Genomic DNA, 24,899 nt, shown 5'->3' on the forward strand with positions numbered 1-24,899 from the left:
GTGTCTGAGCGCCCACAGCCGTGTCTACTGCACTGCACCCCGCCAGGCCTGCCAGACGCCCCACGCAGGATTCCAGGTGGATGCCACGCCCGCCTCCCAGCGCCTGGCCCCGGCAGAGGCCACAGCCGTGGAGGGCTGAGGTGGGGTGTCTTCCCTTTCACCTGTGCCCCCAGACTTCCCCACCCCTCGCACATTCTCACTGTCCCCTGCGACAGGGCGTCCTCACTGCGCCGTCCGCCCACCCCACACACTGTGGCTCCTCGGAACTCTGTGATTTCTATGCAAGAGGAAGCCCGGGGACTTTGGAAAACACTTTTCTTTCTCAAACAAAAAGCCAGGCATTCAAGACCAGCCTCTCCAAGACTCCAGGGAGTCGGCCTGGAGCCGCGTGGCTCAGGCTCAGGAACGCCTCTTTGTTCCCCGCGGTGCCCGCCCAGCCCAGAAGCCGCAAAGGCCGGGCCCCAGGCTGGGGAGCACCAGGCAATGTGGTTCATGAGGCTGAGCGGCTGGGCTCACTGCTGCACTGCGTCCTCTGCCTCGGGCGCAGGAAGAGCTGGACGGGGCCCTCGGCTCCGGGAGGAGGACTCCAGGAGAGCTGGCTGAGCTAACAAAGGCCGCCTGTGTGACTCATGCGCTTGCTTAGGAAGCGGCCCTGCGCAGCCTGGCTGCAGCTTCTGAGATTCACCCAGAGGTGCCGCTGGGGAAGCGGCCTGAAGTCGGTCCCTTTCCGGCGGGCACTCCATGAAGGCGGGGGTTTTTCAACCTGGAATATCGGAAACTCAGGCATGGTGGCAGAGCCTGCTAGCTGTGCCTTGGTAGGCGTTCTTCCCTCCTTTCTTAGCGGTAGAACCACTACGTATCAGCGGTGACACAGCCAGCCAGGATCAAGACTACAATTCCCAGCCCCCTTTACAATGACCTGTGCTGTCACTACACCCTGTGGCCACCAGTGTGCAAGAGGAAATGTTCCTTTCCGCTCTGGGAGACAATCCTGAAACAGAAGTAACTTCCTCCCTTTCTCCTACTGAATGGCTACAATGAGGATGTGATGACTGGAGCTCAAGCAGCCATGTTGGACCATGAAGTAGATGCCATGTGGTGAGGGTGCTCGAGCAACAAGATAGGTCCTTGATGATTGTGGAACCACCCTAATAGCTGTGGGATGCCTACCTTAAGACTTTATCCATGTCAAATAGAAATGTGTGTTCTGGCCAGGTGCGGTGGCTCACATCTGTAATCCCAGCATTTTGGGATGCCAAGGCAGGTGGATCACCTGAGGTCAGGAGTTCAAGACCAGCCTGACCAATATGGTGAAACCCCGTCTCTACTAAAAATACAAAAATTAGCTGGGAGTGGTGGTGCACACCTGTAGTCCCAGCTACTCAGGAGGCTGAGGCAGGAGAATCGCTTGAACTTGGGAGGTAGAGGTTGCAGTTAACTGAGATCATGCCACTGCACTCCAGCCTGGGTAAGAGAGTGAGACTCTGTCTGAAAAAACGAAAGAAAGAAAGAAAGAAATGTGTACCTTGTTAAGGCCAGTGTCACTTGGGGTTTCTGTCACTCTCAACTGAACCACTAAAGATCAAATTCCTACAAAGAGCACAGCTGGAGGCTGCAGCCCATGTAATAACACCTTCTTTCCACCAACTACGCAAGACACTGCTGCTGTTCCTGGCTTCGTTTATGTGCAAGTGTTAAAAGGCCCAGAGAGGGGAAAGGAGCTTTTGCCTTTTGTACCTTTTGATTTTTGAAACATGTGAATGAGGCCGGATGGAGTGGCCCACACCTATAATCCCTGCACTTTGGGAGGTTTGAGAGGATTGCTGAGGCCAAGAGTTCCAGACCAAGCTGGGCAACATAGCAAGACCTCGTCTCTACAAAAAAATAAAATAAAATTAGACAGCAGAGGTGATGCATGCCTGTAATCCCAGCTACTTGGGAAGCTGAGGCGGGAGGATCACTTGAGCTGAGGAGTTGGAGGTTGTCATGAGCCGAGATCGAGCCACTTCATTCCAGCCTGGGCGAGAGAATGAGACCCTGTCTCACAAAAAAGAAAGGAAGGGAAAGCAACGGGAGGGGAGGGGAGGGGAGGGGGAGGAGAAAGAAAAGAGAAAAAGAAAAGAGAGAGAGAAAGAAAGAGAAAGGAAGGAAGGAAGGAAGGAAGGGAGGAAGGGAGGGAGGGAGGGAGAGAGGGAGGGAGGGAGGGAAGGAGGGAAAGAGAAGATGAAGACAATGACGTTATGTTTGAATTACCCATTCAAAACATAAATCGCTGGAAATAAAAGCAAATGCAAAATGGAAGGGAAGATAAACACTAAATTCGTGACAGGAATTTTCTCAAAATTGCAAAATGGGGACTTCTCAGGTTGGAGGAATAAGGGAACATCAACTTTATCTGTAACAGTTTACATATTTTCATTAGAAAATAAGACAAATAAGGACAGCAATCATCACCTCTGAGTGATTTTATAAATTTATAAAAATTTATAAATTTATAAATCTATTAATCAATAAGTATAAATATTGGAATCATAAATATGTATATATCTTATATAACAATAGTATATATTAACAATATAAATACATAAATACGTACTAAGGATACACGTTGTTCTTTGGACTTTCCTGTGTGGTTATGTGTCTCAAAATAAAGTCATAATTTGAATAAGCCTGCCTGTGAGGCCAGCACAGAAGCCTGGGCTACCTCAAGCTACCCGCTCCCGAAACAGAAAGGGATCTGGCACCCACAGCCAGGTCCAAGCACTCCCAGGACATGGACAGAGGCCAGGCTGGTTGGCACCTCCTGGGTGGCCAGGTGCCATGAAGGCAGGGGAGACCAGGGACACGGGCTTTAAGCCGTGGCACATCGTGTTGCTGGATTAATCATAGAGCAATGGTGACACTGGTCCTGGTTCCCCCAGGGTGGGCCCACCTTCCCCCACACATCTGTTTTGTCCCCTTTCACAAGAGCCCCCAAGACCGGCTGCCACAGCCCTACCACACACAGCGTTGCTGGGTGAGGGGAAGTCCACTGAGCCAGCAACGTGGAGGCGGACACCTTGGGGGAAAGGGCCCTGCCTCCCAGCCACAGGGATTGGCCGTGTTGTGGTCACATGACACAAGCAGAACCAATCAGATCACTGCCCAGGATTTCTTATTTTTTTATTTTTTTCAGATGGAGTCTTGGTCTGTCCCCAGGCTGGAGTGCTGTGGCATGATATCGGCTCACTGCTACCTCCACTACCTGGGTTCAAGCAATTCTCATGCCTCAGCCTCCCAAGTAGCTGGGATCACAGGTGCGTTACCAAGCCCAGCTAATTTTTTTTTTTTTTTTTTTTTTTTTTTTTTTTTTTTGTATTTTTAGTAGAGAGAAAGTTTGGCTATGTTGGCCAGGCTGGTCTCGAACCCCTGACCTCAGGTGATCCACCCACCTTGGCCTCCCAAAGTGCTGGGATTACAGGCATGAGCCACCGGGCCTGACCTGGGACTTTAGATTCTTGATTTGAATCTTTTCCTCTTCTCTAATGGAAACATTTCTTGCTGTACATTTGCCTCTCAACACTGCTTAAGCTGCCTTCTATAAATTTTACTGTTACATTTTTATTCTTAGTTCAATGTTTAAATTTCATTTAAATTTTAAATTTCATTTTAAACCTTCCTATTTAACTCATGGATTACTCAGAACGACATTGTTTAGTTCTCAAATATTGGGAGATTTTTCTGTTATCTTTCTGTTATTGATTTCTATTTTATTTCATTGTGGTCAGAGAACATGCTCTGCATGATTTCAATTCTTTTAAACTTGTTGAGATTTATCACCCAGTATATGGTCTGTCTTGGTATATGTTCCATGGACACTTGAAAAGAAGGTATATACTGCTGTTGTTTTATAAATGCCAATTAAGTCTGTTTGTTGTTGAATTCTTCTACATCCTTGCCAATTTCTGTCTAGCTGTTCTATCAATTTTTGAGAGAGGGACATTAAAGATTCTAACTATAATTGTGGATTTATCTATTTCTCTTTTCTCAGTTTTGTTTCACATATTTTATAACTGTCTTGTCTGGTGCATAAACATTTAAAATTACAATGCCTTCCTGGTGGATTTTGACCGGTTTAGCATTATATACTATCCCACACTATCTCTGGTAATTGTCTGTGCTCTGAAGTTTGCCTTCTGATATTAATATTGTCACTCCTGCTTTCTTTTGATTAATCTTTACATGATATATCTTTTTTCATCCTTTTACTCTCAACTTGCCTATATTGTTTTATTGTTGCTGTTTTTGGTTTTTTTGTTTGGTTGGTTTTGTTTGGTTTTTTGCTTTTTTTTTTTTTTTTTTTTTTTTTTTTGAGACGGAGTCTCGCTCTGCCGCCCAGGCTGGAGTGCAGTGGCCGGATCTCAGCTCACTGCAAGCTCTGCCTCCCGGGTTCATGCCATTCTCCTGCCTTAGCCTCCCAAGTAGCTGGGACTACAAGCGCCCGCCACCTCGCCCAGCTAGTTTTTTGTATTTTTTAGTAGAGACGGGGTTTCACCGTGTCAGCCAGGATGGTCTCGATCTCCTGACCTCGTGATCCACCCGTCTCGGCCTCCCAAAGTGCTGGGATTATAGGCTTGAGCCACCGCGCCCGGCCAGTTTTTTGCTTTTTGAGACATGGTCTTGTTTCCTCACCCAGGCTGGAGTGCAGTGGCACAATCATAGCTCACTGCAGCCTCTACCTCCAGGGCTCAAGTGATCCTCCCACCTCAGCCTCCCAAGTACATGGGACCACAGGCACATGCTGCTACACCTAGCTAATTTTTGCATTTTTTGTAGAGATGGGGTTTCACCATGTTGCCCAGGCTGGTCTCAAACTCCTGGCCTCAAACAATCCTCCTTGCCTCAGCCTCCCAAAGTGCGGTGATTACAGGTGTAAGCTACCACACCCAGCCAGCTTATACTGTTTTATTTGAAGTTAGTTTCTTGTAAGCAACACAGAACTGAGGGATGTTTTTTCATCCACATTTCCTTTGTCTTTTAATTGGTATATTTATACCGCTTACACGTAATATAATTATTGATATGTTAGGTAGGGCTTAAGTCTAACATTTTATATTTTGTTTTCTGTTTGTCCTCTTTTTTCATTTTTCTATTTTGTTTTTCTTGCCTTGGTGTGGCTTGGCTGAACAATTCTTTAGAATTCTATTTTCATTTATCTGTAGTGTTTTTGAGTGTATCTCTAGATACAGCTTTTTTAGTGGTTGCTCTACTATTACATAAGTATACACAATTTATCACAGTCTACTAGTGTCATCATTTTACCAGTTTGCATACAGTATAGAAACCTTACCTCCCTTTTTTCTCCACCATTTATAATTACCTTAATAAATACTTCTTCTACATACACTGAGAACCACATCAATGTTACAATTTTTGCTTCAACCATCAGATACAATTTGGAAACTCAAGAAGAGAAAAGCCTATTGTAGTCACCCAAATTTTTGCTTACCATGTTCTTTATTCCTTCCTGGTGTTTCGGGGTTCCTTATTTTATTGTTTCCTTTCTGTTTAGAGACTTTCCTTTAGCCACTCTTTTAGGGTAGGTGTGCTCATGACCACCTCTCCTGGTTTTCCTTCATCTGAGAATGTCTTGGTTTATTCCTGAAAGATCTGGGGAGCAGGGGTAGTAATGAGATTTTGGGTTGACAATTCCTTTCTTTCAGCACTTGAAAAAAAATTATGCCACTTTCTCCTGGCTTCCATGATTTCTGATGAGAAATACACTGTCATTTCAATGTTTTCTTCCTCTAGGGGTAATTTGTTGTTTTCTCTGGCTACTTATTAAGATTTTTTTTTTATCTTATGTGTTCAGAAGTTTAATTATGATGTATCTTGGAGTGGATTTCTCTGAACTTATCCTGTTGGGCATTCATTCAGCTTCTTGAATACATAAGTTTATGTCTCTTGCCAAATTTGAGAAGTTTTCAGCCATTATTTCATCACATACTTTGCCAACTCCACCCTCTTTCTTCTCTCCCTCCAGGAGTTGGATGGTATTAATGTAAGATCTTGTTATAGGCCCACAAGGTTCTGCTCATTTTTTAAAGCTCTGCTTTTAATCCCTGTTTTCAGATTGGGTAACTCCTTTTGTTCTGTCTTCCGGTTCATCAGTTCATTAGTTCTTTCTTCTGTCCCCTCCATTTGCTATTGAGACCATCGGCTGAGATTTTTACTTCAGTTATTGTGTTTTCAATTCTGAAATTTCCATTTGGTTCTTGTTTGTTTGCTTGTTTTTGCTTTTTGAAAGACAGTCTTGCTCTGTTGCTCAAGCTGGAGTGCAGTGGTATGATCTTGGCTCCTGCAACCCCTGTCTCCCAGCTTCAAGCAATTCTCATGCCTCCCAAGTAGCTGGGACTACAGGCGTGTGCCACCACACCTGGTTCATTTTTGTATTTTTAGAAGAGACAGGGTCTTGCTGTATTTCCCAGGCTGGTCTCGAACTCCTGGCCTCAAGCGATCCACCTGCCTTGGCCTCCCAAAGCACTGGGATTACAGACGTGAGCCACTGCACCCAGCCTGGTTCTTCTTTATAGCTTCTATTTCTTTGCTGAGACGTTCTATTTTATCCTGTGTTTCCAGAGTGCTCATAATTATTCATTGAAGCATTTTTATCATGGCTGTTTTAAGAATTATTGTCAAACTTCTCAAATAATTCTGACATCCCTGTCATCTTGGTATTGGCATCTACTGATTGTCTTTTTTCATTCCGCTTCAGATGTTCCTGGTTCCTGATATGATGAGTGATTTTCTGTTGAAATATGGACATTTTTCCTAAGACTCTGGATCTTATTGAATCCTTCTGTTTCAGCTTCCAGTCACTGGCATGGCTCTGGAGGTGAAACAGGGGAGGCGCTGATGCTGTCCCAGCACTTCCAGGTGTAGATGCAGGTTCCTCGCTTGGCTCTCCTGACACCTGAGGTGAGGGGCTCAATGTTACTGAAACCTGGGAGGGGCCCATAACCAGCCACTGGGGATAGAAGTCCCAGTCCCCTATTTGGCCTTCTCTGACACCATCCCAGCAGACGTTGAGGTGCTTTGTTATAGTTTAGGATCTCACCTTGGCCTTTGCTGGTGGGGGTTCGGGGGACTACAGATTTTTCTGTGGTGTTCAGCGGGGTTAGAATGGTTACTGCCTGAGACTTTTCTGTTCTGGTAGGCGACACCTTTCCTGGTCTTTGGACTAAGATAGCAGACTTTCGGCCGGGCGCGGTGGCTCAAGCCTATAATCCCAGAACTCTGGGAGGCTGAGACGGGCGGATCACGAGGTCAGGAGATCAAGACCATCCTGGCTAATACGGTGAAACCCCGTCTCTACTAAAAAAATACAAAAAACTAGCCGGGCGTGGTGGCGGCACCTGTAGTCCCAGCTACTCGGGAGGCTGAGGCAGGAGAATGGCGTGAACCCGGGAGGCGGAGCTTGCAGTGAGCTGAGATCCGGCCACTGCACTCCAGCCTGGGCGACAGAGCGAGACTCCGTCTCAAAAAAAAAAAAAAAAAAGATAGCAGACTTTCTTGGGGTTTTAGTTTTTCCTATGTCCATGAGCATTTCTGGGTTGCCAGCTGCTTCTCCTCCAAGTCTGGGACACATGAGGCCAAAAAGAAAACCCAGGGACTCACCACTATTTCATTGGATATGATTTGACTCTGTGTCCACATCAAATCTCACCTTGAATTGCAGTTCCCATAATCCCCATGTGTCACAGGAGGGACCCAGTGGAAGGTAACTTAATCATGAGGGCCGTTACCATCATGCTGTTCTTGTGATAGTGAGTTCTCATGAGATCTGATGGTTTTATTAATATAAGGGGCTTTTCCTTGGCCAGGCGTGGTGGCTCATGCCTGTAATTCCAGCACTTTGGGAGGCCTAGGCAGGCAGATCACCTGAGGTCGGGAGTTCGAGACCAGCCTGACCAACATGGAGAAACCCCATCTCTACTAAAAATACAAAATTAACCGGGCGTGGTGGCACATGCCTGTAATCCCAGCTACTCGGGTGGCTGAGGCAGGAGAATCGCTTGAACAAGGGAGGCGGAGGTTGCGGTGAGCCAAGATTGCGTCATTGCACTCCAGCCTGGGCAACAAGAGTGAAACTCCATCTCAAAAATACATATATATATATATATAATTATATATAGATTATATAGATACACACACATACACATATATATATATGGATATGTGGGGCTTTTCCGCTTTTACTCGGCACTTCTTCCTGCCATCATGTGAAGAAGGATGTGTTTGCCACCCCTTCTGCCCTGATTGTAAGTTTCCTGAGGCCTCCCCAGCCCTGAAGAACTGAGTCAATTAAACCTCTTTCCTCTGTAAATCTTGGGTATGTCTTTATTAGCAGCATGACAATGGATTAATACATCATTCCTTGGGTCTCAAGGTCCCTAGCTGGTCTATCTTCTCTCCACCTTTCAGAGTATATACATGATGGACAGAGTTTTTAGTTTTACGTAGCAGGAGGAGGGGAAAGCATGTCTACTCCACATTCCCATATTACCAGAGGTGTAAGTTTCCTATCTAGAAGACTTTTATTTTAATCAACTCACCTTTAGGACATGGTTGGGTTTTTTTGGTTTGTTTTTTGTTTTTTTGAGATGGAGTCTCGCTCTTGTTGCCCAGGCTGGAGTGTGATCTCGGCTCACTGCAGCCTCTGTCTCCCAGGTTCAAGAAATTCTCCTTCCACAGCCTCCTAAGTAGCTGGGATTATAGGCAAGCGCTACCGCATCTGGCTAATCTTTTTGTATTTTTAGTAGAGACGGGGTGTTACCACATTGGCCAGGCTGGTCTCAAACTCTTGGCCTCAGGTGATCCGCCCGCCTCGGCCTCCCAAAGTGCTGGGATTATAGGCATGAGCCAACGCACCCAGCCTGGGACATGGTTATTCTTACCCCAGGACAGGCATCCACATTTCCTTTGGTCAATTCAGGGAGGCTCCACTCAGAAGGCCCTTTCTCACGGTCACTGAGAAAGTGGCTCTGCGGCCATAAATAATGACCATGTCAGATCTTTGCTGCTCCCACCCTCAGCCAACAAACCCTGCCTCAGGTCAGCACGTGCAGCAACCATTGGCTGCAGCATCCCACCGTCTGGCTGGGCCCTCCTGACATGCTGACCGTGTCTGATTTTCCCCAGCAAGGAGAACTGTGTTCTCAGGACCTCCTGAGGGCTGTGTCATGGGCCGTGGTCACTCATATTTGGCTCTGCATAAATCTCTTCAAATATTTTACACAGTTTGACTCTTTTTTTTTTTAGATGGAGTTTTGCTCTTGTCATTTGGGCTGGAGTGCAATGGCGTGATCTTGGCTCACTGCAACTTCCGCCTCCTGGGTTCAAGCAATTCTCCTGCCTCAGGCTCCCGAGTAGCTGGGATTACAGGTGCCCGCCACCACGCCCAGCTAATTTTTGTATTTTTAGTAGAGATGAGGTTTCACCATGTTGGCCAGGCTGGTCTTGAACTCCTGACCTCAGGTGATCCACCTGCCTTGGCCTCCCAAAGTGCTGAGATTACAGGCGTGAGCCACTGCGCCCAGCCAAGTTTGGCTCTTTTCGTCAAAAGTTTCTACTGTAAAATGAGAGCTGGGAGTAGATCACTCCTTGAGAACTGGTGGTTCCACAACAGACAAGGATAAGTCTCCAGGATCCCCATAGGGATTGGCCCCACTTGCCCAGTGGAGCCTGCGTGATAAGACGCCCGCTCTATCCTCCCTCACTTCCCCGTTTGCACACTGGAGGTTCCTGAGATGACCTCCTGAATAAGCCACCTGCAATTGAAGCCTTGCTGAGTCTGCTCCTGGGGGAACACAAACCAAGACACCCTGATTTCAGGGCAGTCACCAGAAGCCCTCTTGCCAAGTTGCTTCTCCCTTGAGAGAAGCATAGCGGGACTGAGGAGAAGGAAGTCAGCCTTCTTCACACCCGCAGCCTGGGGGCCCGGTCGCAAGGCAGCCAGAGTCCTGGTGCAGCCAAGTGACCTCTTCTAGTGACTCCAGGGGCCAGTACAGAAAAGAGCCTCCTGGACTGTTCTCCACTCACAGCCACATTACAAAAGGCCCCTTCTTTATCCCAGCTTATTTGGGCCATGTCCCAAGAAGGAAATAAAGGGTAGAGGGTGAAGGGTGAGGCAAAACAAGCCTAATTAGGCCTGCTGGGAAGAGCTATTCCCACCCTCAGGCCAGTCCAACCAGGGGAGAGGACGTTCCTCACGGAAAGACAAACCACAGGCCAAGGTGCCATGCATGTATACACGCTATATCTGCGACATGCTATACATGGTATCTGCTGCATGTGGTGCATGCTATATATGTTACACGTTATACCTATTATGCAGTATGTATATTACTTGCTATACATATATGCGTGTGTTATATGTTAAACATGCATGTGTGTTATGCATTCTTTATGTATGCTATGAGTTATGTAGTGTACATGTTGCTATGCATGTTGCATGCCATACATGTACACATGCTGTCTGTTACATGTCATGCAGCTTGTGTTATATATGCTGTGCATATTATGTACTACATGTGTTGCACACATATGTGTGTTACAAGCTATGCATGTATGCATGCTATGCATGTTATATGCAGTATATATTACATGCTATGTTTCATGCTATTCACGTTGGGCACCATGTGTGTTACCTGTGACTCCTCACAGACGCTGGCTGGCTAAGTCCAGTCTCCCTAGAAGAGGTGCCACTGGCTGCTACAGGCTGCACCATCTCCAACTCTGAGCTCCCTCTGGGCTCTCTGCCTGCCAAGATGCTGCTACAAGATCCTAGGCCAGGCCCAGAGCCTTTCAGGGTTCAGGACAGCGGATGCTACTAGCTGGACCTGGCCAGGCCTGGCTAGCGGCAAGGGACCCTTGCTGTTTTTTATGTGTCACATGAATGTACCATAATTTGTTTATCCATTCTCCCGTTATTGGACGTAGGGTTGTTTTGAGTTTTTACCTATTTATAAATAAAGTTGATACTAAATTCTCTCTGTAGACCTATCTTTTTATTCCTCTTGTGTAAATACCAGAGAATGTAATTTCTGGGCCATAAAAAGTGAATTTTAACTTTATACCAAATTTGCAGTTTTCCAAAGTGCTTGAACTGATTTACCTGTGTAGACAGTGGATGAGAATTTCCATGGCTCCACATCCTTGCCAACCTTTGTTGATGCCAATCTTTTCCATTTTAGTCATTCTAATTGCATAGTGGCATTTCATTCTAGTTTTTAATTTTTATTACTCAAAGAAGTAATGATGTTGAACACTTTTTCATATGCTGTGGGCCATCTGGATATCTTTGGATATCATAGCAAAATTAAGAGGGAGGTACAGAGATTTCTCATATAACCCCTGCCACCACGCTGGCCATTATCCACATCTCCAAACAGTGTGGTACATTTGTTACCGTTGATGACCCTACATCATTAGCCTCCAAAGTTCACGGTTTACCTGAGGACTCACTCTCGGTGTTGGACATTCTATGGGTTGGACAAATGCATAATGGCATGGATCCACCATCAGAGCATCACACAGAGGATTTTCATTGCCCTAAAAACCCTCTCTGCTCTGCCTACTCATCCTTCCCTCCCCACGAACGCCTGACAACCACTGCTCTTTTCACTGTCTCATGGCTCTGCCCTCTCCAGGGTGTTGGAATCATACACTCGGCAGCCTTTTCAAATTGGCTTCTTTCACTTAGTAAGATGCATTTAAGGATCCCCGGCCAGGCGCGGTGGCTCATGCCTGTAATCCCAGCGCTTTGGGAGGCTGAGGTGGGTGGATCACCTGAGGTCAGGAGTTCGAGACTAGCCTGCCCAACATGGTGAAACCCCCGTCTCTACTAATAATACAAAAATTAGCTGGGCATGGTGGTGGGCACCTGTAATTGCAGCTACTTGGGAGGCTGAGGCAGGAGAATCGCTTGAACCCAGAAGGCAGAGGTTGCAGTGAGCTGAGAGTCCAGCCTGAATGACAGAGCCAGATTCCATTTCAAAAAAAAAAAAAAAAAGGATCCTCTGTGTGCTTTTGTGGCTTGATAGCTAAAATCTTTTCAGTGCTAAATAACATTCCATTATTATGCATGAACCACCATGTTATCCAATCACCCACTGAAAGACATCTCGGTTGCTTCCGAGTTTTAGTAATTATGGGTAAAGCTACTATAAACAGCATTTTGTCAAATGTTTTTTCTGTATAGATATGATCATAATTTTTTTTCTTAGCCTGTTGATACGATGGATTACATTAATTACTTTTCAAATGTTGAACCAGCCTTGTATACCTAGGATAAACCTCAGTGGGTCTTGGTAAATAATTCTTTGTATACATTGTTGGATTTAATTTACTAATATTTTGTTGAGAGTTTTTGCCTCTTTGCTAATGAGGGATATCAGTTTTCTTTTCTTGTATTGTCTTTGTCTGGTTTTGATATTGTGGTAATGCTGTCCTCATAGAAAGAGTTAGGAAGTATTCTCTCTGTTTCTACTCTTTGAAAGACATTGTAGACAATTTGTAGAATTTCTTCCTTAAATGTGTGTGAGGCTGGGTGAGGTGGCTCACGCCTGTCATCCCAGTACTTTGGGTGGCTGAGGTGGGCAGATCAGTTGAGGCCAGGAGTTTGAGACCAACCTGGCCAACATGGCAGAACCCCATCTCTACTAAAAATACAAATATTAAGGCCAGGCACGGTGGCTCACACCTGTAATCCTAGCACTTTGGGAGGCTGAGGCGGTGGATTACCTGAGGTCAGGAGTTAAGAGACTAGCCTGACCAACATGGAGAAACCCCGTCTCTACTAAAAATACAAAATTTGCCGGGCATGGTGGCACATGCCTGTAATCCCAGCTACTTGGGTGGTTGAGGCAGGAGAATCACTTGAACCCAGGAGGCAGAGGTTGCAGTGAGCCGACATCGCACTATTGCACTCCAGCCTGGGCAACAAGAGCAAAGCTCCATCTAAAAAAAACAAATACAAATATTAACCAGGTGTGGTGGCACAAGCCTGTAGTCCCAGCTAGCAGGAGGCTGAGGCATGAGAATCATTTGAATCCGGGAGGTGGAGGTTGCAGTGAACTGAGATCATGCCACTGCACTCCAGTCTGGGTGACAGAGCAAGACTCTGTCTTTAAAAAAAAAGAAAGAAAAAAGTTTGGTAGAAGTTGCACTTATCTGGGCCTAGTGCTTTATTTTTTAGAAGATTATTAATTATTTATTCAATTACTTGAATACCTATAGGCCTATTCAGAATGTCTATTTTTTTTCTTTGGTGAGTTTTAGCAGATTGTGTCTTTCAATAAATTGGTTCATTTCATCTGTGTTATCAAATTTGTGGACAGAGTTCTTCATAGTATTCCTTTATTCACCTTACAATGTCCATAGCATCTTTCATTTCTGATGTTAGTAATTTACATTCTCTCTTTTTTTCTTAGTCCTGCTAGAGACTTACTGATATTATTAATCTTTTCAAAGCACTGCTTTTGCTTTTGTGGATTTCCTCTACTGATTTCCTGTGTTCAGTTTCATTGCTTTCTGCTCTAATTATTTTATTTCTTTTCTTCTGATTACTTTGGAATTAATTTGCTCTTCTTTCTCTAGTTTTCTACTGTGGAAATTTAGATTTTCGATTTTAGATTTTTCTTCTTTTCTGATGTATGCATTCAGTGCGATAAATTCCCTTCATGTACTGCTTTTGCTGCATCCCACGATCTTGGATAAATTGTGCTATGGTTGGAATATACCCCTCAAAGTTCATGTGTTGGAAACAATCCCCAATGTAACAGTTTTGGGAGCTGGGCCCTAATAAGAGATGATTTGGTCCTGAGGGCTTTGCTCTCATTAATGGATTAATGTCATGATCACGGGCATGGGCTAGCAGTTATCTCAAAAGTAGGTTTGTCATAAAAGTGAGTTTGGCTCCCCTCTTGCTTTCTTGCTCTTGCTCTCACCCTCTCTTGCCCTTCTACCTTCTGCCATGGGATGACACAGCACAAAGGCCTTTGCCAGATGCCATCACCATACTCTTGGATTTCTGAGCCTCCAGAATTGTGAGTCAAATAAATTTCTGTTCATTATAAATTATCCAGTCTGTGGTATTCTATAATAGCAACATAAAATAGGCTAAGACATGTTGTATTTTCATTTTCATTTGGCTCAAAATATTTTCAAACTTATCTTGAGATTTCTCCTTTTAATCCATGTGTTTGTTGGTTTTTTTCCTAAGGAAGCGTCTTGCTTAATTTCCATGTATTTTGGCATTTTCCAGTTATCTTTCTGTTACAGATTTGTAGTTTGATTCCATTGTGGTCTGAAAGCAAATACTGCATGATTTCTATTCTTTTAAAGTTGTTAAGGAATGCTTTATGGCCTGAAATGTGGTTTATCTTGGTGAATATTCTGTGTGAGCTTGAGAGTATTTTGCTGTTGTTGAAGGAAGTAGTTTAGAGATGTTAATTATATCTAATGATTGATGGTGTTTTGAGTTCAACTACACTTTTACTGATTTTCTGCCTGCTGGATCTGACCATTTCTGATAAAATGTGGTTAAAGTGTTCAACTATGTTCATAGATTTATCAATTTTCCTTTCAGTTTTATTAGTTTTGTATACATGTAAAGGATTGGAGAACCTCAGTGGATAAGAGGGCATTACATAATGACCAAGGGACAAATGACCCCCTTTGTCATTATGCATTGCCTTTCTGGTTTTTTTTTTTTTTTTTTTTTTCTGAGACAGAGTCTCGCTCTGTCACCCAGGCTGGAGTGCAATGGCACAATCTCAGCTCACTGCAAGCTCCGCCTCCCGGGTTCCCGCCATTCTCCTGCCTCGGCCTCCAGAGTAGCTGGGACCACAGGCGCCCGCCACCATGCCCAGCTAATTTTTTGTATTTTTAGTAGAGACGGGGTTTCACCGTGTTAGCCAGAATGGTCTCGCTCTCCTGGCCTCGTGATCCGCCCGCCTCGGCCTCCCAAAGTGCTGGGATTACGGGTGTGAGCCACCATGCCCGGCCTATGTATTGCCCTTCTTTATCCTTGATAACTTTCCTTGCTTTGAAGTCTGCTCTGTCTCAAATTAATAGACCTACTACTGATCTCTTTTGATCAGTGTTAGCATGGTGTATTTCTCTTCATCCATTTACTTTTAATCTATATGTGTCTTTATATTTTAAGTGAGTTTCTTGTAAACAACATATAGCTGGATCTTGTTCCTTGATCCACTGTTCTTTGTTCCTTGATCCACTCTGACAATTTCTCTCTCTATATATAGATATAGCTATAGATATAGGTAGATATATAGAGAGATATATATATAGAGAGAGAAACCTAGGAGGTGAAGGTTGCAGTGAGCTGAGATCATGCCATTGCACTCCAGCCTGGGCAACAAGAGCGAAACTCCATCTCTCTATATATATATTTTTTTAATTGGTGTATGTAAACCACTGATGTTCAAAGTGAATATTGATGTAACTAGATTAATATTTACCATATTTTTTTTACTATTTTCTATTAGTTGCCCTTGTTCTTTATTCCTATTTTTGTCTTCCATTCTTTTTCTGCCTTTTGAAGTTTTAATTGAGATTGTAGGTTGGGTGCAGTGACCCACACCTGTAATCCCAGCACTTTGGGAGGCCGAGGTGGGCGGATCACATGAGGTCAGGAGTTCAAGACCAGCCTGACCAACATGTTGAAACCCCATCTCTACAAAAATACAAAAATTAGCCAGGCATGATGGCAGGTGCCTGTAATCCCAGCTACTCAGGAGGCTGAGGCAGGAGAATCCCTTGAACTCGGGAGGCAGAGGCTGCAGTGAGCTGAGATTGCGCCATTGCACTCCAGCCTGGGCAACAGAGCAAGACTCCATCTCAAAAAATAAAAGAGATAATATATGATTCTGTTTTCTCTAGACCATTAGCATATCAGTTATCTCCTTTTTAAACTTTTTTAGTGGTTGCCCTAGAGTTTGCAATATACATTTACAACTACTCCAAGTCTACCTTCAAATAACACGATACCACCTCACAGTCAGCATGAGATGAGTACCTTGTAACAAAATGATACTAACTCTTCTCTCCTGTGCTTTGTCTTATTGCTGTCATTCATTTTACTTATGCATATAAACTTACAGTATGTAGCTGTATTGATCTGTTAGATATTAATTGATCTGTTAGATCCATTAAGAATAAGAAAAACTAAAAGTTGGCCGGGCACGGTGGCTCAAGCCTGTAATCCCAGCACTTTGGGAGGCCGAGGCGGGCGGATCACAAGGTCAGGAGATCGAGACCACAGTGAAACCCCGTCTCTACTAAAAATACAAAAAATCAGCCGGGCGCGGTGGCGGGCGCCTGTAGTCCCAACTACTCAGGAGGCTGAGGCAGGAGAATGGCGTGAACCCGGGAGGCGGAGCTTGCAGTGAGCCGAGATCGCGCCACTGCACTCCAGCCTGGGCAACAGCGTGAGACTCCGTCTCAAAAAAAAAAAAAAAAAAAGAAAAAAAGAAAAACTAAAAGTTTTTTGTTTTTTGTTTTTTGTTTTAAGATAGAATCTCGCTCTGTCACCCAGGCTGGGTTTTGCCATGTTGGCCAGGCTGGTCTCGAACTCCTGACCTCCGGTGATCTGCCTGCCTTGGCCTCCCAAAGTGCTGGGATTACAGGCATGAGCCACTGCGCCCAGCCCTCTTCCTTTCTTTATGTAGAGCTTGAGTTTCTGACCTATATTATTTTTCTTCTTAAGACTTCTTTTAACATTGCTGCAAGGCAGTCCTGCCAGCAACATAGCCCTTCGCTTTTTGTTTGTCTGAGAAAGTTTTCATTTTTCCTTCACTTTTGAAGGATAATTTCACAGTATGTAGAATTCTAGGTTGGTGCTTTTTTTCCTCCCAATATTTTAAATATTTCACTCCACTCTCTTCTTGCTTGCACTGTTTTTAAAGAAAAGTCAGATGTAATTATTATCTTTGTTCCTTGTAGGTACGGCGCTTTTTTCCTCTGGCTTCTTTCAAGAATTTTCCTCTATCTTTGATTTTCTGTGGGTTCTAAGTGATATGCCTAGGTGTGGGGGTTTGGGGGGCATTTATCCTGGCTGGTGTTCTCGGAGCTTCCTGGATCTGTGGTTTGATGTCTGACATTAATCTGGGGGAAATCCTGTCATTATTGTTTCAGATATTTCTTCTGTCTTCTCTTTCTGGTATTCTCATTACACATAGGTTACACCTTTCTATAGTTGGCCCCATAGTCCTTGGATATTCTGTTCTGATTTGGTTTGGGGCGTGTTTTTTTGTTTTGTTTTGTTTTTTTCTTTTTTTCAGTCTTTGTTCCCTTTGCTTCGCAGTTTTGAAAGTTTCTGTTGATATATCCTTAAGCTAGAGATTCTTTCCTCAGCTGTGTCCGGTCTACTAATGAGCTTATCAAGGCATTCTTCATTCCTGTTACAGTGGTGTTTTGTTTTTTTGGGTTTTTTTTTTTTAATCTATAGCATTTCTTTTTGGTTCTTAGGTAGGATTTTCATCTCTCTACTTATATTACTCATCTGTGCTTGCACGCTGTCTGCTGTATCCATTAGAGCCCTTAGCATATCAATCATAGTTGTTTTAAATTCCCGGTCTGATAATTCTAACATTCCTGCCGCGTCTCATTCTAATGCTCTGTCTCTTCAAATTGTGTTTTTTGCCTTGTGTTATGCTTTGTATATAGTTTTCTTGATGGTGTACATGGTGTACTGAGTAAAAGGAACTGCTCAGCCTTTAGCGATGTGGTAATGCTGGGGGGAGAGGACGTGTCCTGCTATGATTAGGACTTCTTGTGAGCCTATTGCTCTGTACCATGAACTTCACGGATCCTTGTCTTCCCCCTTAGGTGGAGCAGAATAGCTACTGTGGGCTGGAATTGCTACTTCCCTTCCTCCAAGTCAGTTAAGCTCTAATAATACTCCAGCAGGTGAAGGTGTGTGTGGCGGGGGGTGAGGGGGATGAAGAAAGGTTGATTAATGCATGCAAACATACAGCTACATAGAAGGAATAAGTCTCAATGTTCAATAGCAGAGTAGAGTGACTATAGTCAACAACAGTGTGTTGCATATTTCAAAACAGCTAGAAATGTTCCCAACACAAAGAAATGATAAATATTCCAGGTGATGCGCACCCCAAATACCCTGACTTGATCATTACACATTCTATGCATGTAATAAAATATCATATATACCACTTAAATATGTACAATTATAAGGTATCATTCAAAGAAAAAATTAGGGCCGGGCGTGGTGCCTCATGCCTGTAATCTTAGCACTTTGGGAAGTCAAGGCAGGAGGATCACTTGAGCACAAGAGTTTGAGACCAGCCTGGGCAACACAGTGAGACCATATCTCTACAATAATTTGTTTTTTAATTAGTCCAGTGTGGAAGCGTGACCTGTAGTCAACAGCTACGAGGGAGGCTGAGATGGAGGGATTGCTTGAGTCTGGGAGGCCAAGGCTGCAATGAGCCATGATTATGCCACTGCACTCTAGCCTGTACAACAGAGCAAGACCTTGTCTCAAAAAAAATGTGAAAATAAAATATCCCTGCAGGTAGACTCTGACTAACTAGTTCTCCTGAGGGCAGGTCTATTAAGAACAGAATGCTATGGCTTATTTCAAAATAGTTCCTTTTCCCCTCCTCCTGCTAGAAATACAAGATTTTTCTCCAGTATCCACTGTGGAAATCTGTTCAAGGTCCTGGAAGGAAATCTCACAATATTCTTCCCCTTATCCTGTGAATGGGTGCCCTGGAGTTTCGAACTCTCAGACTCATCCCCACTAGCCTCCAGCAACTGGCCACTGGCAGTTCAGGTTTCCTCCCGGCATTGATTCCTGTGGTGGTTTCTGCCCACAGTCTCTGCTTCAGTCAGCTGCGACTCCCTGTGTCTGCCTGTCAGTCCCTCCAGTGCTGGGGACGATGGTCTACCCTGTGTCCTCACCTCTCTGAAGGATCCAAGAAGAGCTCTTTGATTCTTCAGTATGTTCAACTGTGTACTTGTTGTTAGGATGGAGTGATGGCTTCTAAGCTCCTTAGAAGGAGCTTAGAACTGGAAATAAAAAGTCCCCATTTCCTCTTCTGCTCATTTTAAAAAATTGAATCATTTGGCTTTTTCTTATTCATTTGTAGGAATTCTTTAAACATTTTTACTAAGAATACTTTGACAGATACATGTTTTCTGAATATCTTCTCCTAGTCTTTGACTTGATTGTCTACTCTTTTCATGAACTCCTGATAAAGTGAAGTTTTCCATTTTAATAGTCTATTAATTTTTGTTTGTTTTATGGTTAGTGCTTTTTGTGTCTTTTTGGCTGAAGAAATGTAAACATAAATGTTATATAATACTTCTAGGAAGCCTCCTTAAAAAAAAAAAAAAAAAGGCATGCCCTTCATCCTTCTTTCCCCTGTCCTGCTGCCTGGAACACACATGTGATGACTGGAGCACTAGCTCCCATTTAGACCTTGAGAATGAGGTGATCTTGGGAACAGAAGTCACAAGATCAAAGAAGCCTAAGACATCATGAAGATGCTATTGTAGCCCTGAAACTGTCTACTTCCAGACTTCATTTATATGGGACATAATAAACTTCTTTCTTTTACTTTTTTTTTTTTTTTGATGAAACAAGGTCTCCTTCTGTCACCCAAGCTGGAGTGCAGTGACTCGATCTCGGCTCAATGCAACCTCTGCCTCCCAGGTTCAAAAGATTCTCCTGCCTCAGCCTCCTGAGTAGCCGGAATTACAGGTGCACACCACCATGCCCAGCTAATTTTTCTATTTTTAGTAGAGACGGGGTTTCACCATATTGGTCAAGCTGGTCTGGAACTCCCGACCTCAGGTGATCTGCCTGACTCAGTCTCCCAAAGTGCTGGGATTACAGGTGTGAGCCACCATGCCCCACCAGAATAAACTTCTATCTTGTGTAAACCTCTATTATTCAGGACTTTGTTCTTCACAGCTGAACCTAATCATAAACTGATGTATAAAGAAAGATCAGTTAGCAAACTCACTAGTGACCCTTCTGTTTCCACTTCAGTTCCAAAACTTTCTCTAAATCAGTGGGTCTTAATCCTCCATATCCATCACAGTTACCTAGTGAGCCTATAAAAAGTGGAAAAGTGGCCGGGCGCAGTGGCTCACACCTGTGAGCAAAACTCCATCTCAAAAAAAGAAAAAAAAAATGATGGGGGGAAAGCCCTGAGTCAGGTTGGGCCTGAGTGAGGAGGCCCAGGCTTCCTAGTTTTCAAAGTCTCCCCAGGGGACCCTACATGGATTATCAAGGTTGAGAACTGGTGCTTTGAGTCAATGCTTTGCTCTTGGCATGGAAGTGTGAGCACAGTGGTCTAGGTGGCTGTGCTTTGGCCTCTGGTGGGAAATGAACTGACATACAGAGATTTATGAAATACAAATAGAACTGAACTCATGGATCCTAACTTATGCCTTGAAATATAGGCGTGAGCCAGCCACACAAGCACAACTTACTTAGAGTGCACAGGCAGTGTGAGGCCATGGAGCCCTGGGATCAGGAGCCAGCAGCTCTAGGCTCCTAGTGGGATGACCCTGGGCCAATTGTAACCTCTGCGAGCCAATTCCTCCTTTGAAATAGGGGTCTCAGGGATCTATCAATAACAACAGCTGCCTGCCTCACCCTGGATTGTTGTGAGGATCATTTAAAGTAAGGGACTGTTTTTTTTTTTGTTTTTTTTTTTTTTTTTGAGACAGAGTTTCGCTCTTCTCACCCAGGCTGGAGTGCAATGGCGCCATCTCACCTCGCTGCAACCTCCACCTCCCAGGTTCAAGCAATTCTCCAGCCTCAGCCTCCCAAGTATCTGGGACTACAGGCTTGAGTCAGCCCCCCCCGGCTCATCTTTGTATTTTTAGTAGAGATGGGGTTTCACCATGTTGGTCAGGCTGGTCTTGAACTCCTGACCTCAAGTGATCCGCCCGCCTTGGCCTACCAAAGTACTGGGATTACAGGTGTGAGCCACTGTGCCCAGCCTAAAATAAAGTGTTTGGAAGTGCCTTGTGTATAACGCCCAGGTACGTTTCTGACATCTCTGTACCACAGGCATGTCAGAGATTCTGTCCTCCTCCACGTACTGTTCTAAAGGGCCACATGCACAACCTTACTCCTTCCGGGGCTTCGTGTGGACTCACCGGCCCCAGCCACCTGGAGCAATGGTCCTTATCGATTTTCCCTTGGAGAATAACGTGAACGTCGTTCACCTTCTCCCTGAAAAGTGCAAAAGGCATAGACTCACTTGTCCACAAAATATGCCACAGCCTGGGGTTCACTATAGTCAGGAAGCCCGCTAGGGACCTAAAGTAAGGACACTGGTTCTATAGTATACCACTCCACTAGGACCAGAGAGAGAGCAGCCACTCCAGGCAGTGGGACAATCTGCTAACTAGAAGGGGGCAGAGCATAAACCCGTGAATGTCAAGTCCTCAGAACTGGGACTGCTAGCTAGGCATGGTAGCTCACGTTTATAATCCTGACACTTTGGGAGGCCAAGGTGGGAGGATCACTTTTGGCCAGGAATTCAAGACCAGCCTGAGGAACATAGAGAGGCCTTATCTCTACAAAAAAAAATTTGAAAATTAGCCAGGTGTGGTGGCATGCGCCTGTAGTCCCAGCTACTCAGGAGACTGAGGCTAGAGGATCACTTGAACCCAGGAATTAAAGGCTGCTGTGAGCCCTGATTGAACCGCGGCGCTCCAGGCGCTCCACTTGAGTGAAAGAGTGAGATCCTGTCTCAAAATAAAAATAAAAAAGGAACTGGGTTGCTCATGGACACCTTGGGCATATGTCTCTGACCACCTGTTATGGACTGAATTCTGTTCCCCCAAATTCCTGTGGTGAAGCTCTATCCCCCAGTATTTTAAAAGGTAATAGTATTCAAAGATAGGGCATTTAAAGAGATAATTAAAATTAGCCGGGTGTGGTGTGGGTGCCTGTAATCCCAGCTACTAAGGAGGCTGAGGCAGAAGAATCGCTTGAACCTGGGAGGCGAAGGTTGTGGTGAGCTGAGATCGCGCCACTGCACTCCAGCCTGGGCGACAGAGCAAGACTCTGTCTAAAAAAAAAAAAAAAAAAAAAAAAGAGGTAATTAAGGTTAAATGAAGTCATAAGATGGGGCCCTAATTCAACAGGACTGATGTCCTTGTAAGAAGAGAAAGAGGGCCGGGCGCGGTGGCTCAAGCCTGTAATCCCAGCACTTTGGGAGGCCCAGACGGGTGGATCACGAGGTCAGGAGATCGAGACCATCCTGGCTAACACGGTGAAACCCCGTCTCTACTAAAAAAAAAAATACAAAAAAATTAGCCGGGCGAGGTGGCGGGCGCCTGTAGTCCCAGCTACTCCGGAGGCTGAGGCAGGAGAATGGCGGGAACCCGGGAGGCGGAGCTTGCAGTGAGCCGAGATCGCGCCACTGCACTCCAGCCTGGGCAACAGAGGGAGACTCTGTCTCAAAAAAAAAAAAAAAAAAGAAGAGAAAGAGACAGCAGGGAGGGGTGTGCACAGAGAAAAGACCACGTGCGCATGTGCGGACACAGCTGGACCATGGCTGTCTACCAGCCAAGGAAGGAGGGCTCCGGAGAAGCCAACCTGCTCACACCTTGATCTTGGACTTCCAGACGCCAGAACTTTGGGGAAATAAACTGCTGTTGTTGAAGCCGCCCAGTCTATGGTCTCAGTTCTGGCAGCCTGAGCAGACTCGGTGTCCACTCAGTCTGAGGTTTGTTCTGAACGGCTGGGATCGGGATCGGGAGTGGGAGGCTGGAATGCAGGACAGTGTTGCGTCCACAGGGCACGGCCTCCCCCACCTGGCTCTATGTTCCATGTTCCTCTTAGCAAGGTCGTCCCTCTGCCCCTGGCCTGGGAGAGTGGGGTCCCTCCTGAACCCCCACCTCCAAATCAAGTTCCTTCCCACCCCACCCTGCCCACAACATCTGCTCATCTTCCGGGCTTGTGGATCTCATTTGGAAACCACCATTTTTTTCCCTGGCTTTAAAAGGTAGATTTACTCAGAAAATTTCATGCAGAAGAAAATTATAATCCCATTGTGGAAATAAACAAAGACCAGCCAAATGAGAACAGCAAGGCTATTGATTGAGAGCTTGCTCTAGCAAGGGAGTCGGCCATCCTCACTTTTGTTTGGCAGAGACTCAAAGGCAGGCTGAGGAGGGGAAGCCTCATGGTGGAAAACGGGAGGCTTCAGGGGTGCCCTGATGGAGGCTGCCATCATGGAGAAACTGGAGGCAGCTAACTAGAAGAGGGCATTTTATGGGATTGGTTAGGGGCAAATATTTGGTTTTCTTTGGTTGGTCCTAAGTTAAAAGGGTTGGTCCAAAAGTTAGAGGCTGAAGCCGCCTGGCCAACATGGCAAAACCCTGTATCTACTAAAAATACAAAAATTAGCCAGGTGTGGTGGCACACACCTGTAATCCCAGCACTGGGAGGCCAAGGTGGGCGGATCACTTGAGGTCAGGAGTTTAAGATCAGCCTGGCCAACATGGCGAAACCCTTTCTCTATTAAAAAAACAAAAATTCGGCCGGGCGCGGTGGCTCACGCCTGTAATCCCAGCACTTTGGGAGGCCGAGACAGGCGGATCACGAGGTCAGGAGATCGAGACCATCCTGGCTAACACGGTGAAACCCCGTCTCTACTAAAAAATACAAAAAAAAAAAACTGGCCGGGCAAGGTGGCGGGTGTCTGTAGTCCCAGCTACTCAGGAGGCTGAGGCAGGAGAATGGCATGAACCCGAGAGGAGGAGCTTGCAGTAAGCTGAGATCCGGCCACTGCACTCCAGCCTGGGTGACAGAGCAAGACTCCGTCTCAAAAAAAAAAAAAAAAAAAAAAATTCACCGGGTGTGGTGGCGCGTGCCTGTAATCCCAGCTACTTGGGAGGCTGAGACAGAAAAACTGCTTGAACCCAGGAGGTCAAGGTTACAATAAGCCAAGACCATGCCACCGCACTACAGCCTGGGTGCTGGAATGAGACTCCATCTCAAAAAAAAAAAAAAAAAAAAAAATTTAAATTACAAAGGCAGGCAGTCATTAATCCTGGACATTTGGGGCTGATTGTCACAGGTGTCATTGTTTAGCGTGCTGGAGATGGTGGGCCAACTTTCTATCAGCCTGATCTGGGCTAGTTCCGGCAGGTAACAGGTCAGTTTCCTGGCCTGGTTGCTGCAGATTGCGGGTCTGAGTTCTAGTTTTATACATGCTCTGGCTATTGTCTGTTTGTATATTCATTCAATCTCTCACCAGGAAGGTTCCAATCAAGGCCTCAGATTGTTATATAAATACCAAGAGCAAAATCCTAAAGTAACTATGTCACATCTTATTTTCACCAATAACTTTTTTTATTAGATAAATGGAGGAAAGCTGACATTTGTTGAGCAATCGTTCTTGTTCAACCTCCTCATTATATCTGGGATTGGGTAAAAAAATACATAGATGAATCAAATATGGCAAAAGTTAGGTGCTGAATCCAGGTGGTGGGTGTATGGGTGTTAAACTATTTTCTCAACTTTTATCCATGTCAGAAAATTGTCAGGATAAGTTGGGGAAAAATGCTGGACCTGCATTTTTACTTAAACACAGCACTGACCAGCAGTTGCAGAATATGAATCACCAGCTTGAATCACAAAACCCACAGCTTCATTTTAAGTTATGTATCTACATATTTCTTTGTACAGAGCAGTGCCCAAGAGTCGGGGATCGGCCAGTTGTGGCTTGTCCAAGCTGGACGGCCCTGCCACTGTGCTCCAGGACCACAGATGGCCAGCCCTTGCCAGAATGGCTGCCCGCTCCTTGGACCCCCACACAGCTGGCAAACCAGCCCTCAGC

At 45.1% G+C, this 24,899-nt stretch overlaps 2 long non-coding RNA genes across 2 annotated transcripts in view; one reads left to right on the plus strand and one right to left on the minus strand.

Moving 5' to 3' along the window:
* Positions 1-1,904: 1,904 nt before the first annotated feature.
* LOC123568060 (uncharacterized) overlaps positions 1,905-24,899 on the minus strand; it is a 37,861-nt gene continuing 14,866 nt past the window's right edge. Inside the window, exon 3 of the long non-coding RNA XR_010579829.1 lies at positions 1,905-2,037. This is a non-coding gene — a long non-coding RNA (uncharacterized lncRNA). The remainder of the gene's footprint in view (positions 2,038-24,899) is intronic.
* On the plus strand, positions 6,776-11,035 carry LOC135966503 (uncharacterized). The gene is made up of 2 exons (XR_010579828.2): positions 6,776-6,957; positions 10,705-11,035. It is a non-coding gene; the product is annotated as an uncharacterized lncRNA (long non-coding RNA).

The sequence above is a fragment of the Macaca fascicularis genome, chromosome 12 (genome assembly GCF_037993035.2).
Source record: "Macaca fascicularis isolate 582-1 chromosome 12, T2T-MFA8v1.1".
Lineage (NCBI taxonomy): Eukaryota > Metazoa > Chordata > Mammalia > Primates > Cercopithecidae > Macaca > Macaca fascicularis.